Raw genomic sequence first — 12,635 nt, 5'->3', positions numbered from 1 at the left:
TACATCTGATTCAAATTAACATGTGTATTAAAGGATGTCAGTGGATTATCCCTAAATCTACTGATTTAGGGAACGTTTACAGATAACAGATCAAGCTAGGATACCGAAGCAAGTTAGCAACAGACGTTGAACAACCTTTTAATTGTAAATTCCGTTCTCTTAATGTCATTTGGTCCAACGTTGTTGAATTAGAGAAGAGGGGCTTCTAAACGGGATTGTATGCGGGGGTGGAGGGAGTTAAATATTAGATAAATATAACTTTGGTGCGTGTAAGAGTGAGTGTTTTTAGCAGAGCCATATTGTGTCCTTGTGATTATGTTGATTATTACCTGTGTGTATAATGTTGCAGCTCAGCTGATTTTGGATTGATGGCAAAGGGAGAGGGACTTAAGTGAGTGTGAAAACACAAGGTAAGTGTAATACTACTGTTTTATATAAGTAAGCATACTAAACATGTATTCTATCAGTGTATTATATAAGTAATCTTGTTAGTAACCTACTATGGCAGGTGGAGGGGCAGTGATGTTACAGGTGGAGGAGCAAGACTGCAAACTCACAAGACAGAGAAATCAAAGTTTGTTCTCCAGAGAAGAGGTTGATTTCACTTCAATTTTGTATTTCATATTTTCTAAAGATGTGGAAATGGCAACAAAAAAACACGTGAGAGCTGTAACCAAGACAACTGTAACAACAGGAGTAGAGAGCCAGCAAGGTTTTTCAAGTCCCTCTCTTACTCCATTTTGCCAACCCAAACTTCCAGGTACATGACGGGACACCTTGCTTGTTTTTGTTGTTTGCTCTCCTCTGGCTGGGTGCTGGCAGGTGGAGGGGCAGTGATGTTACGGGTGGAGGGGCAGTGAGGTTGGCAGGTGGAGGGGCAGTGATGTTACGGGTGGAGGGGCAGTGATGTTGCGGGTGGAGGGGCAGTGATGTTAGCTGGGTGCTGGCAGGTGGAAGAGCAATGTTTAGTCCAAATATTTCCATTGCAACGGCTAATGGAAATGATTGCAGCTGTGGATCTGTTTGGGGGTTGCTGGATGTGGTAGCTTGGCTGCTGTTGTTCCTTTTCACCTTTTTGGATTGGCTCTTGCTTCCAAAATGGCCATCTTTTAATTTTATTTTTTTTCTGTCATTTCTGATTTGTTTTGCCTCAATTCTCAGCCTCAGCCGTATAAATCTTTTTACGAGTTTTTGTTGTACTCCACAGCATGACGGAAGCCTGCTGGAGAGGGCCTGAGCTTCTTTCTCCAAGACACCCACTGCGTTGGGGAGCTGCATGAGGGAGGAACCAGTCTTGGTCCTAAATAGTTCCTCAATTTGGTGAATGAAGTCAAAGGCTTCTTGGGAGGGATGACAAAGAGCACCTGCCTTGAAGTCTTTCAAGTCCACTAACAAGCTGTTGTCACCAGAAGGACTCTCATCATGGTGCTCTGTTGCAATTTAGCATTTTTCACAGATGCTGGCAAACTTGATGATTTTGTGGACGATGTAGCCTGCAAGATGGAAGAGAATACATTTCTCAGTTTTTGTGAGGTCAGGTGCTGCTGCTCTGTTCACCGCCATCAGCTGTTCCACTCTGACTGATGGAGTGATTTTTGGCTCCCCTGTAACGGCCCGTCCACACAGCGGCGTGCGTTGAAGCTTCCAACGCTTCTGCCCATTCACTTTGAATGGGGTGACGTCACTTTTAGCCGAACTGCATTTTGGGAAGCGACGTGGAGCGTTGCTGGCGTAGCTGGCGTCAAAAGTTGAGCAATGTTCAACTTTTGACGCCTCGACGGAGGCGTCAGCCAATGAAATCCCGTTTATTCAAATCTGCCAGTACAATCGCTAGCCAATCAAACCGCGTGTATGCTGGGAGAGACTACGCAGGTCATTTCCTCATATTCAAAAAAATTGAGGGAAAATTCATTGTAGCGGTAGTGAATCACCCGGTGCTGTATGATCAGTCTCTGTTCATCTACCGGGATACAAACCGGAGGAGCGAGGCATGGAGGGAGGTGGCAGAGACAGTGGGTGAAACTGGTAGGTTTTCGCCTGTTTGGGGATTTTATATCCAGTTTACTTCGTTTTAACATTGCTATTGCTTTGTATGTCAGGGGCGGGAGATTCATGTGATTGGTTGTTGGTCGTGTTGCTCGCAAAAAATCCCCAAGCTTCAGATACGCCCACCTCCAAGCGTCAACGCACGCTGCTGTGTGGACGCTCCGTTAGAAGTCCCCTGGAAGTCTGCCAAAAAGCTACTGTGGTCTTCCTGGTAGCTCCCAGAGCTGATGGTGGTGAGGAACTGCCCCACAGATATGATTCTCAATGCATGATGGAATTCCACTGGAGTTGGGACAGGATTTTTAGACCTCACACAGCTGAATGTATTTTCAAGGCAGTCTTGTGTGAACCTTGACATTAACACAAACCTGTGTCCTTGTGTAAGCATCTCCTCTTGTATGGCCAAAATTGATGTTGTTGCCATTATCACCCCTGTTTGAACAGGCTTCCAACCTCCCTTTTGACCTATCTTTATCCCACGAAACAGATGGACGATGTTCTGGAGGAAGGTGATGGCCTTTTGGTACTCCTCCATCTTGAGCCTGCTCAGGGCTGTAATTGGATGGCGAGATGACATCAGATCAAACCAACGATCAACCTGCTCCAGGAACCACGCTGTCGTCAGGTATGACAGAGGGCGGTTTTCTTGCTGCACCATGTATTTCAGCCCAGCACTTGTAGCCTTACTGAACACATTTAGAGCAAGACCAACCTTCATCTTATCAAAGTGACTTGGCTCGATGGCTGCAGCTGAAAGATGGGGAGCTATTTTTAAGGCCATCCCTTCCTGAAAGGTCAATAAGTCCTTAATGGGGACCACAGAAACCTCGTTAGAGGGGAGGTTCTCTCTGTTAACAACATCCTCAGGAATTATGAAGACCTGCCCACGGACAAGGGCACTTTTTAAATGTTTTACCAGATGTGGGACATCGGGCATGAAATAGAGCTGCCTGTCTGGTTTTGCTGGATGTGGCACCGATGTTTTATTTTGGTCCACCCCAAAGGATTTCCACATGGCTCGGTTAGGGCTACCCATGTCGGTGGTGACATCAAGCACATGTAGCCCTATGGATGCTGCCCTCTGTATTATCTCAATAATGATTGGCCTGTACTCTGCTCCATTGGTAGAATTGCCAGTGTAATGATATGCCACTACTTGCTTCCACCGTGTTGTGTTTCCAGCCAACATAAACACACAAGCATGTGTTGCCACCCCTGTGTGACCTGGTAAAGTCACATCACCATACAGTTTGCCTGTAATCATGTCTAACTCCACACTTGGTGTGATTGCCATTTCATCCAAGGTCAACACACACTCCCTTTCAAGGTCTGTCAATTTATCTGCCTTCAATTTTAGGAAATCAAAGACCTCTGTCAACACACCAGGCTCAAACGTAACACATTGCATCCTTCTTTGCAGTGTCCTTATTCCTGGAAGGGGAATCTTCAATTCCTGCAGAGTTTTGTAACCCGTTGGTCCGCTCGCAAAGCGAATTTTTAAAGCCTTCTTAATTGTCTCATTGCTCCATTTCATCCCCTTTGTGGTGAGTCTGCCTAATGCCTTCAGTTGGTCTTTTGAAAACGTTTTCTTATATTTCTTGTCCCTAATTTTCATTGTTTTCTTGAGAGCTGCATTTTCCTTCCTGATTTTTCTTAGTGCAGCCTTTGCTTTTTTGGTGATTCCTTCTTGGCTCTTTAATTTTCTCTTTAATTGTTGTAATACATATGTTTGAATGGCTGCTGGTTCCCTCGTATGCTGACTGGCTGCTGGTTCCCTCGTATGCTGACTGGCTGCTGGTTCCCTCGTATGCTGACTGGCTGCTGGCTGAGTGGGTGGTGTCCGCCCTCCCTGTCTCTCCTCACTAGCCATGTCCTCTCTTTCTTCACCCTCACTTTCCTTTCTCTCAGTCTCCTCATCCCTTCTTCCCTCAATCTTTGAGACTAATGTAAGTAGAAGACATGGCACTGTAAATGTTCGAACATTTAAAATATTATACCACTTAAAAATAAGAAATATTACTTTTGTTACTAAGAGTTCATACTTATTATACCTGTGTCACCTTTCACACTATAGCTGTGATCATGAGCTATGGGCTTTGTAGATACAGGTCCCAGGGTGAATCGTGGTGCAGGGGCCCTTCTCTTTTTGACCACAGGGCGATGCACGAAGATGGTGGGTATAGCCTCTGCTCTCAGCCTAGTCTTGCCCTTTTTTGTCTTGACAAACTGGTCTGCATCAAAATGTGCCTGCGGAGTGACTTGAGGTTACTTCACACACAGAACAACTGTGTCTGAATCTTGTCTGCCCACATACATATTCCATAGTGGTTGAATACACAGTATTAGGAAACACTTTATACTTACTGGACATGTTATACTCATTACATACTGTATATAAAATATGACCAAGAATGTGAGACAACTTTATAGAAATTCATATCACATCTGTTACTGATGCCATTTGTCATACTTTATTAAATTCACAAATAATAAAGTTCCATAACTTCAGTTGGGAACAAAGACCACACCTTATCTCCCCAAGGCAATTTCCCATCCAATAGGTGTGCTATATAGGTGTGTATAACCCTTTCTCCTGTCTGTTTATCCCTCTTTCAGCACAAGAACCAGAGGGGGATTCAATGGAGCCTGAATACCTGCACTGAGACCCTCACCCTGCACCCTGAGTCTCAACTCTGTGTTTTTCAAGCCTTTCCCTGTTTTTTTTGTATTAAACAAAACATTAAGCTTTCCCAATGGTGTGGTTTTCGTTTTGTGAAAAAGTGCAAATGCAGTGTTTGTATATAATTACCTCACATATTTTGTTGCTGTTGGTCGTGAAATTGCTCCTGCTGACTTGAGCCAGCCATTTTTTCCTCCGCTCTGTGTCAGTGGGGAAGCCGTACATTCGTACTCCTTTCTCGGAGCGATTTGAGCATCCCCAGGCAGCACAGCAAACCATGGTGGCGACTAGGAGGCAGCACAGCAAACCATGACAACAAGGAGGAAAAGGCACAGACAAACTGCATGATATGCTATTCAATGTTTATTGAATTCCATGTATTTGCAATGGATGTTCCTAAAACAACACATTTAACATCATCATCATCATCATGCTGCTGCTGCTAGTCCTTTGATAGTCACCTGTCAGTCTCCTGTCCTTTCTGAAAGCCATAAAGATGACATTAGTCATTTAGATAACTTGTGTCCTCAATTACCATGGGATTACTGAAACTACCATGAATTTAAGAAAATGGTAGACATGAATCTAATCTGAATTTTAAAGCATTACTTTAGATCCCCTCCCTCTAAATATATCAATAAACATTAGAAAGTGATGCTCCTGACTACCATACAAGTTTAAGAAGATAATATTGGTTTTAAAGAATTCAAAGCTATAAATAAACAGCAACAGGCTCTTTAACCAAGGCACTGTTAGCCTACCATGTAAACTAGTTGTTCACACTAATCCTAATATTATCACTTAATATTAGCAAATTCTATTTTATTTTTTAAAACATATTGATGTAAATACATACACATATCGATTTGTTGTATAAATATTGCAAATCAAAACCTTTATTCACTAATAATTACCAAAAATCGTAGTTCTATCTCCTGTTATCAGTGCATTCACATTGCCCGCCATGAACTTCCGGGGAACGATCCTCGTCTACATGAACCACGTGACGATAACCGTTTTTGGACTTCCGTTGTCGTAACTCTTCTATTATACGGCTCTGGGGAGGCCCAATCCCAAACCACTCCCTCGACCCTACCCCTCCGTGACGGAGTGAACTCCGTCTGTAGCCACACTCGCAGCTCAACGAGGCTCCCTCCTGTCAGATGGAGGGAGTAAATACAGCAGCAAGCTTTGGAACGGCCTCCCCTCTCTCCGGCAGAAACAGGAAATGCCGTAACTGTATGTAACAACGGTTTCAAATCAGCATCTCTTAGAAAAAAAGTTTAAATTAATAACTCAAATAAAACTCCAAACATCTTTCATTGTGTTTCAAAGCTCTTTTAGTTTTAAACCTAATGTTTATAAGCTTCTTAGTTTTTGCAACGGTCTGTAAATATACACAACTTTATAATAAAATGCACATGTTTACCTTTTTCTAGACTAAACACAGGTATGATCCTAAGTTAAAAACATATGAGGTTATCATGAGGTTGTTAACATCGTAGTTTATCAGTGGATGTTTGCTGGAACTACTTTTTAACAGCTTGTTTCCCGACGGACACACACAGCGTGACTCCGGTCAGGTAGAGACCGGTCTCAAGTCAGCATCGCTGCAGACTCGCTGTTTGAGGGCTTGATAGCCCACTCCATAGATATATATAAACACTAGATGACTCACCCGCGCTGCTGGCCAATGGAGACCGACGTTGCCACTTGGCCGCCATCTTGCTACAGGCAGTTCTCTCATTCATAACATTATGGTTTACTATTTAAATAACCATAGCTTGCTCAATTTTCAACCAATTTTCAAACGGTTTGGTTTTTTATAAACATCAAAGATGTAGTTATGATACTGCATACTTATAATCATGGACTTTCATATGAAAATAACATTAATCAGATAAAGCAATAGCTATAGAGGCTTTGCATATGACGTCACGGTCAGCGCAACGGCCATACTGGAGTACCAAAACAGACACCGTAATAAGTCATACCAGTTCAATGTTTGTTTTTTACCGGACATACAATGGTTAACTTCTGTGCCATTGTTGGCTGCGGCAACAGAGGTGATCGAAACAGGGGGTCGAAGTCATTTTACAGGCTGCCGGCGGTTATTATAACACACCAGGGTGAAGCAACACATGAATTTTCGGGAGGATCTCAAACCATCCAACCACAACTATACTCGCATTTGTGGGGATAATTTCACGTCAGGTAAGTGTCGGGTTTTACATACAAACATTCAAAATGAACATATAACCCACGTACTAAGACATGGATCTTAACAAGGAAATAGGAATCCTGGAGTCTGTCATCGATCGACATATCAGATTGTGGAGTATCTACAAAGTAAAGTAATCCCTTGGTCATCTTCACACCAGTCTGTCAATCCCCTGTAGTGCTTCGTTTAACTGTAATTTAAAGTAATTCCTCCCCCTACTGGCCATTTGATTATGTGTAAACAGTAAAGGCTGTACAGTCCCTGGTACCTTTTCAGAGGCTTTTGGTTTCCTCAATTATTTGTCATGTTCCAATGTCTTGACACCAGCATTTTAAATATATCTAAAGTCTGACTTGTCCTGTCAAAAGAGGTCACATTTGTATTAATTAACAGTTCACCCAGGATATAACTGACCTACAAGTGGCACTTGTCAAATTGGGCCACGAGAAAATTACAGCACCTTCCCCTGCTACACATGCCAGTTATAAGTTTACGCGCCAGAAAAAGGTCATCCATCACTACTTGATCTCTACAGCATGGTATCTGATATACCATCTTTAAAAGAGCCCACACTAGTCCTGGGAGCCACTGGGGAAGAAGAAGGACTGATTAAACCAGAGACTGGCACTGCAACTCAGACTGATTAAGCTTGGGTAAATACATTTTGAAAAAAACAATTGAAAGGGCAAAGTATTATATTTATTACAGGTTTCCAATTTACCCAGTGAAAAACAAGTACATGCTTCTTTAACTGTAAGCTGCAGAGATCACCTCACATAACAGAGAGATTAACATTGTGTTCATATTACAGTTTTTTTCAATGCTAAAACACATTTTTTGAAAGCAGGGCTTATTTTCTCAAAACACTAAACACAATTAACAAAACCATACACACAAAGTGCAAAACACCTCATATATACTGCAGACTTAAGCACTGCACCCGGAACTACAGAGACACTTACCAAAACCAAACTGTTGCACCAAATGGAACACACTTCATTCATAGTACAAGACATTTTGTAAAACCAACTACACACCATCGTGCTCAAGCACACTGTTTCATGGCGTTTGATATAGAGAATTCTGCAAATAAAGATTGTTCAAGTCTCCAAAATATGTGCAGAAACACAAATATACTGTTGTTATACTTTTACTTTTCAAAAAGTGGAAAGTTGAATTGCAAATTGGGTGCAGAGCTCAACATGTGTTTAGAGTTTTGGATATTTGAGCTGAGGTTTTGCTCTTTGAGTGTCAGTTTAAATAATGATGATTTGTGTGTCATTTTAGTGTGCACAACTTGTTTTGATTGTTACACTTACATTACATTACATTGCATTTAGCTGAGGCTTTTATCCAAAGCGACTTACAATAAGTGCGTTCGACCAACAAGACACAACCTTGAAGAAAACAGAGTCATATAAGTACATCAGGCTTCATAGAGCAAAACATTTCAAGTGCTACTCAACTGGCTTTAGGTAAGCCAGCCCTTTATTAGTATATAAGTGCTTTGTTAATAGTTCTATCGCTCGAAGTGGAGTCGAAAGAGATGAGTTTTCAGTCTGGAAGGTGTGTAAGCTTTCTGCTGTCCTGATGTCAATGGGGAGCTCATTCCACCATCTTGGAGCCAGGATAGCAAACCCACGTGTTTTTGCTGATGGGAACTTGGGTCCCCCTCGCAGCGAGGGTGCAGCGAGTCGTTTGGCTGATGCAGAGCGGAGTGCACGTGCTGGGGTGTACGGTTTAACCATGTCCTGGATGTAGGAAGGGCCAGATCCATTCGCAGCATGGCACGCAAGTACCAGTGTCTTGAAGTGGATTCTAGCAGTTACCGGAAGCCAGTGAAGGGAGCAGAGGAGCGCAGTGGTGTGGGAACATGTAGGAAGGTTGAAGACCAGACGAGCCGCTGCATTCTGGATGAGCTGCAGAGGTCGGATGGCACATGCAGGTAGACCAGCCAGGAGGGAGTTGCAGTAGTCTAGGCGTGAGTTGACGAGAGCCTGGACCAGAACCTGAGTCGCTTTCTGGGTCAGCTGGGGACGTATCCTCCTGATGTTGTAAAGCGTGTATCTGCAGCAGCGGGTTGTAGCAGCGATGTTTGCGGTGAAGGACAGGTTGTTATCTAGGATCACACCCAGATTCCTTGCAGTCTGAGTCGGGGAAACAACTGAGATGCCGTGTACTTACATGTTCTTTATATAGATTTGATGTAAAAGAAACAAGTTCAATCAAATAAATATATACACTGTCATTCAGATTGATTAGTACTTCTGTTTCTTTTGAGAGGGGACGCCTTTTCCAAGGTAACTGTCTTGGCATCACGTATCCGTATAGATGTTTCTATGTAGAAAAGGAGAGATGCAACATGGGTACATGTTGATCCCAAACCAGCCTTGCAGTTGCAGTTAGCTGTGATGACTGCACCATCCTTCTTCATCAGTACCCACGGACATGTTGGCGGCAGCCCAATACTCTGAGAATGCAATACCTGAAAAATAAAATACAAAAATATTATTGGATTGTTGACTATTTAGAACCACCTTGTCATATGTTAGGTAGCACATAACAGAAGCTGACAACCAAGAATAGGTTCACAACTTTTGGAATGTAAATATATTGCAATATATAATAAAGCTTTATTTATAAAGCCCTTTTCATAAAGCACGTGTAGCTCAAAGTGCTTTACAATCACAAGTTAAAAATAAACCACGAGAAATTCCCCTCAGATCAGATGTTAAGACCTTTACAGGTACATAGCAACAACATACATATAACATTTTAAAAGGTTAAGAGACACGGCGAGGTAAAAGGTATGATAATAAAAATACATAAGACACAAGACTAAGTTAATTGATGCAACAATATAAAACCCTATAAAATAAAGTAAACATATAGATATAGGTACAACCAAAATAAAAGCTGGTGTCCTTTGTACGCCTTCATTTCCTCCATGGTGTACAATGGAATAGGCGAAAAAAAACAGGTAGTTCACGATATCACAGTAGGAAAGTGAAGGCCATGAATTTATATCGGTGCTGTAATCCTTAACGGGAATCAAATAAGGGTCCACCGAACCAATCGACGCACATTTTTCTCTGTAAACGGTCTTAATCTCCGGGTTTAGTGATTCGTAGTAGCCTTTCATTTTCGCCATTTTTGAACGCGGCCGCCAGTAGAGTGGTACTCCAAGATGTCTGCCGCGAAATCCCGTGACGTCATTAGGAAGCCTCTATATACACACACACACACACACAAGGTATTTATATTAAATATTTGCCGGCGTATATATTTCCATTAATTGTATTATATTGTTAATATTTAAAATAAATTATAAAATTAAAATACATTTATATTTTATATATAAAAATCGGTCTCATGTTACCACTCTGTAAGCCAAGAGTTGTTAATTTAGCAATGCCTTAGCTTTAAGAACAGGGACACAACTAATGACAATAGCATATGTTGGTATATTATTTAGATATTCACACCTTTATCAGAAGACCCAAACCAACATAAAATGTGCTCACAGACCCTAACCCTCACCCCGGCTGATATATCACAAAATTCACTGTTTAAATTGTTCCCTATATTGCCCCTAGGCGGCCCCCCAAAATAAATGTATTATTATTATTATTATTAAGAAGAACAACTTGGTGTGGTGTGGAGGGGATGTAGGAAGCAGGAGCAGGTAGGGAGAGATGGGGCTTCAAGGTTCAAGGTTATTTGTTTTAAATGTGTCTTGGAGATAAGGACCAGCTGCACACAATAAAATACAGTATAACACAAAACCAATAAGACACACGGTGACACATGGCACACCAACAATCAATCATCGTCCAGCCTCAGCTTTGGTATTCTTTCACAACCATGTTATGGGTTTATTAGACTGATCAAACATAAACATATGTGGGGAACATAGTGCTGCGTCTCATGGAACATGAAGATTTAATAAATACATAGTAGGTGGCGATATATGCTCCTAGTGGTAGCGATTCGCCATTAGTCTGCCCTGTCCGGTCAAATTCCTCACTCCTGAAGTGCTCACTGCAGAGCAGTGTCCTGTCACAGGAAACAAAACCGTCTCTTCTTAGGGCGAGTTCCCACTGCCTTAAACCTTAAAAACATGAGAAAGGTAGCCAGATATATAAATTATTGTCAACATTTTCCTCCCTTCTTTCCTTTAACATTAAGGGTAAGGACAAAAATACACACCGAAATGATCATATTTTTTGTATGTATGCATGTATGTATAGCCTACTTTAAGAATAAGACAACCACACTAAGAGTAATAAACAAGGTGTCCAAAATAAACATTAAATAATTGTGTACAGAAATGGTAGCAACATATTCTAAAGAGGCTGGGTCAACAACAATCTTGCAATACTATTATCTCACATAGCCCCACTGATCCTGTGTAGCAGGACTTGTAATGTACATACATCCACTAAGTAATTAACGATTATCCTAATTTTAGTCATAATATTGTCATATCTTACAGGTGAAAGGTGATCCCACGGGTTCTTGTTTGCAGACTGCGGTGATTAGAGCAGCCATAGGCTGCACAAAAGTCCGGCATAGTCAGGTACTTCTGTAAACACAAAGCCAGCAAATTCCTGTATCATAATGCAATATGTTTTTAACAAGCCAAACCACTTGGAAGAAATCATGTGTAACTTAAGTTATGTTGAAAAGAAAGAGCAGTTCTGCCTCTCCCACTGGTGTAAAGTTGCTGGGTCAACTTTGTAATATAGGTCTCACTCACAGTCTCTTGTTATTAGCCAGCTAATAAATACAACCACATATACAAAGAAAAGCTGCAATTTCAACATGTCCAAGCATCCTGTATCATAGCCATGCTAATAATGTTTATAATAAACCAAACCGTTTGTAAATCAGTCAAGATTTCAGCGAGTTAAGAGTATTTTTGTGCAGATCACTCACCTTACAACAGCTACCATAGCGCAAATCAGAGTAACTGTTGACTGTAGCAAGATGGCGGCCGGTCAGCTACGCTGGAAAATCTCCCATGAGCCATCTAGTGTTTATATATATTAGGGCCGGGACTTTAACGCGTTAATTAAGATTAATTAATTACACAAAAATTAACGCGTTAAAAAAATTAACGCATTTTAATCGCACTTATTTTTGCACCGCGGAACGTTTCTCACTGGATGAGTTTCAGGCGTACCGATTATACTGGAGCACCAACTAACGTTCATGACTTCAGACAACAACAAACCACAGTGAACAACAGTGGGAAATGTTGTTTTAAAAAACGGACGGATGGAAGCGTCGATAGAGCACGGTTGTGTGCAAATTATGCAAAAACGAATTCGCATATCACCGCAGCACATCAAGCCTCAAGTATCACCTCAATGCAAAACATATAGCAGCTAGCGTGGAAGCTAGCGTGGACGTTAGCCTCTTTTATCGCGTTCACACCAAAAAGAGCCGGTACTAAAATTAGTTCATGAGAACCTTTTACCCCCACGAAAGTCCCTGCTAGAGAGCAGAGAGCTGCTAGAGAGCAGGGACTTTCGTACGGCTCTCTTGTGAGAAAAGAGCTATATGTCTGAATCGCTGGGCGGATTGCAAACCACGCCCCGTAAAACTCCCAAAAAGTTTTGTGAATTTTATTATCCTCGCATTAGCATTATTAGCATTAGCCCAGCGCAGAAACGCAGAGACTAA

General features: G+C 41.7%; 1 long non-coding RNA gene across 1 annotated transcript; it reads right to left on the bottom strand.

The window, feature by feature from the left end:
• Positions 1–10,791: 10,791 nt before the first annotated feature.
• Positions 10,792–11,537, bottom strand: LOC117545191. Its single transcript, XR_004568789.1, has 2 exons — positions 11,441–11,537; positions 10,792–11,058 (listed from the first exon to the last, which is right to left on the bottom strand). It is a non-coding gene; the product is annotated as an uncharacterized LOC117545191 (long non-coding RNA).
• Between the last annotated feature and the right edge of the window lie 1,098 nt (positions 11,538–12,635).

Source organism: Gymnodraco acuticeps, unplaced genomic scaffold (assembly GCF_902827175.1).
Source record: "Gymnodraco acuticeps unplaced genomic scaffold, fGymAcu1.1, whole genome shotgun sequence".
In the NCBI taxonomy this organism is placed as follows: Eukaryota; Metazoa; Chordata; class Actinopteri; order Perciformes; family Bathydraconidae; genus Gymnodraco; species Gymnodraco acuticeps.
Note: the sequence above shows the minus strand (reverse complement) of the source record. Positions and strands in the feature narration are given on the sequence as shown.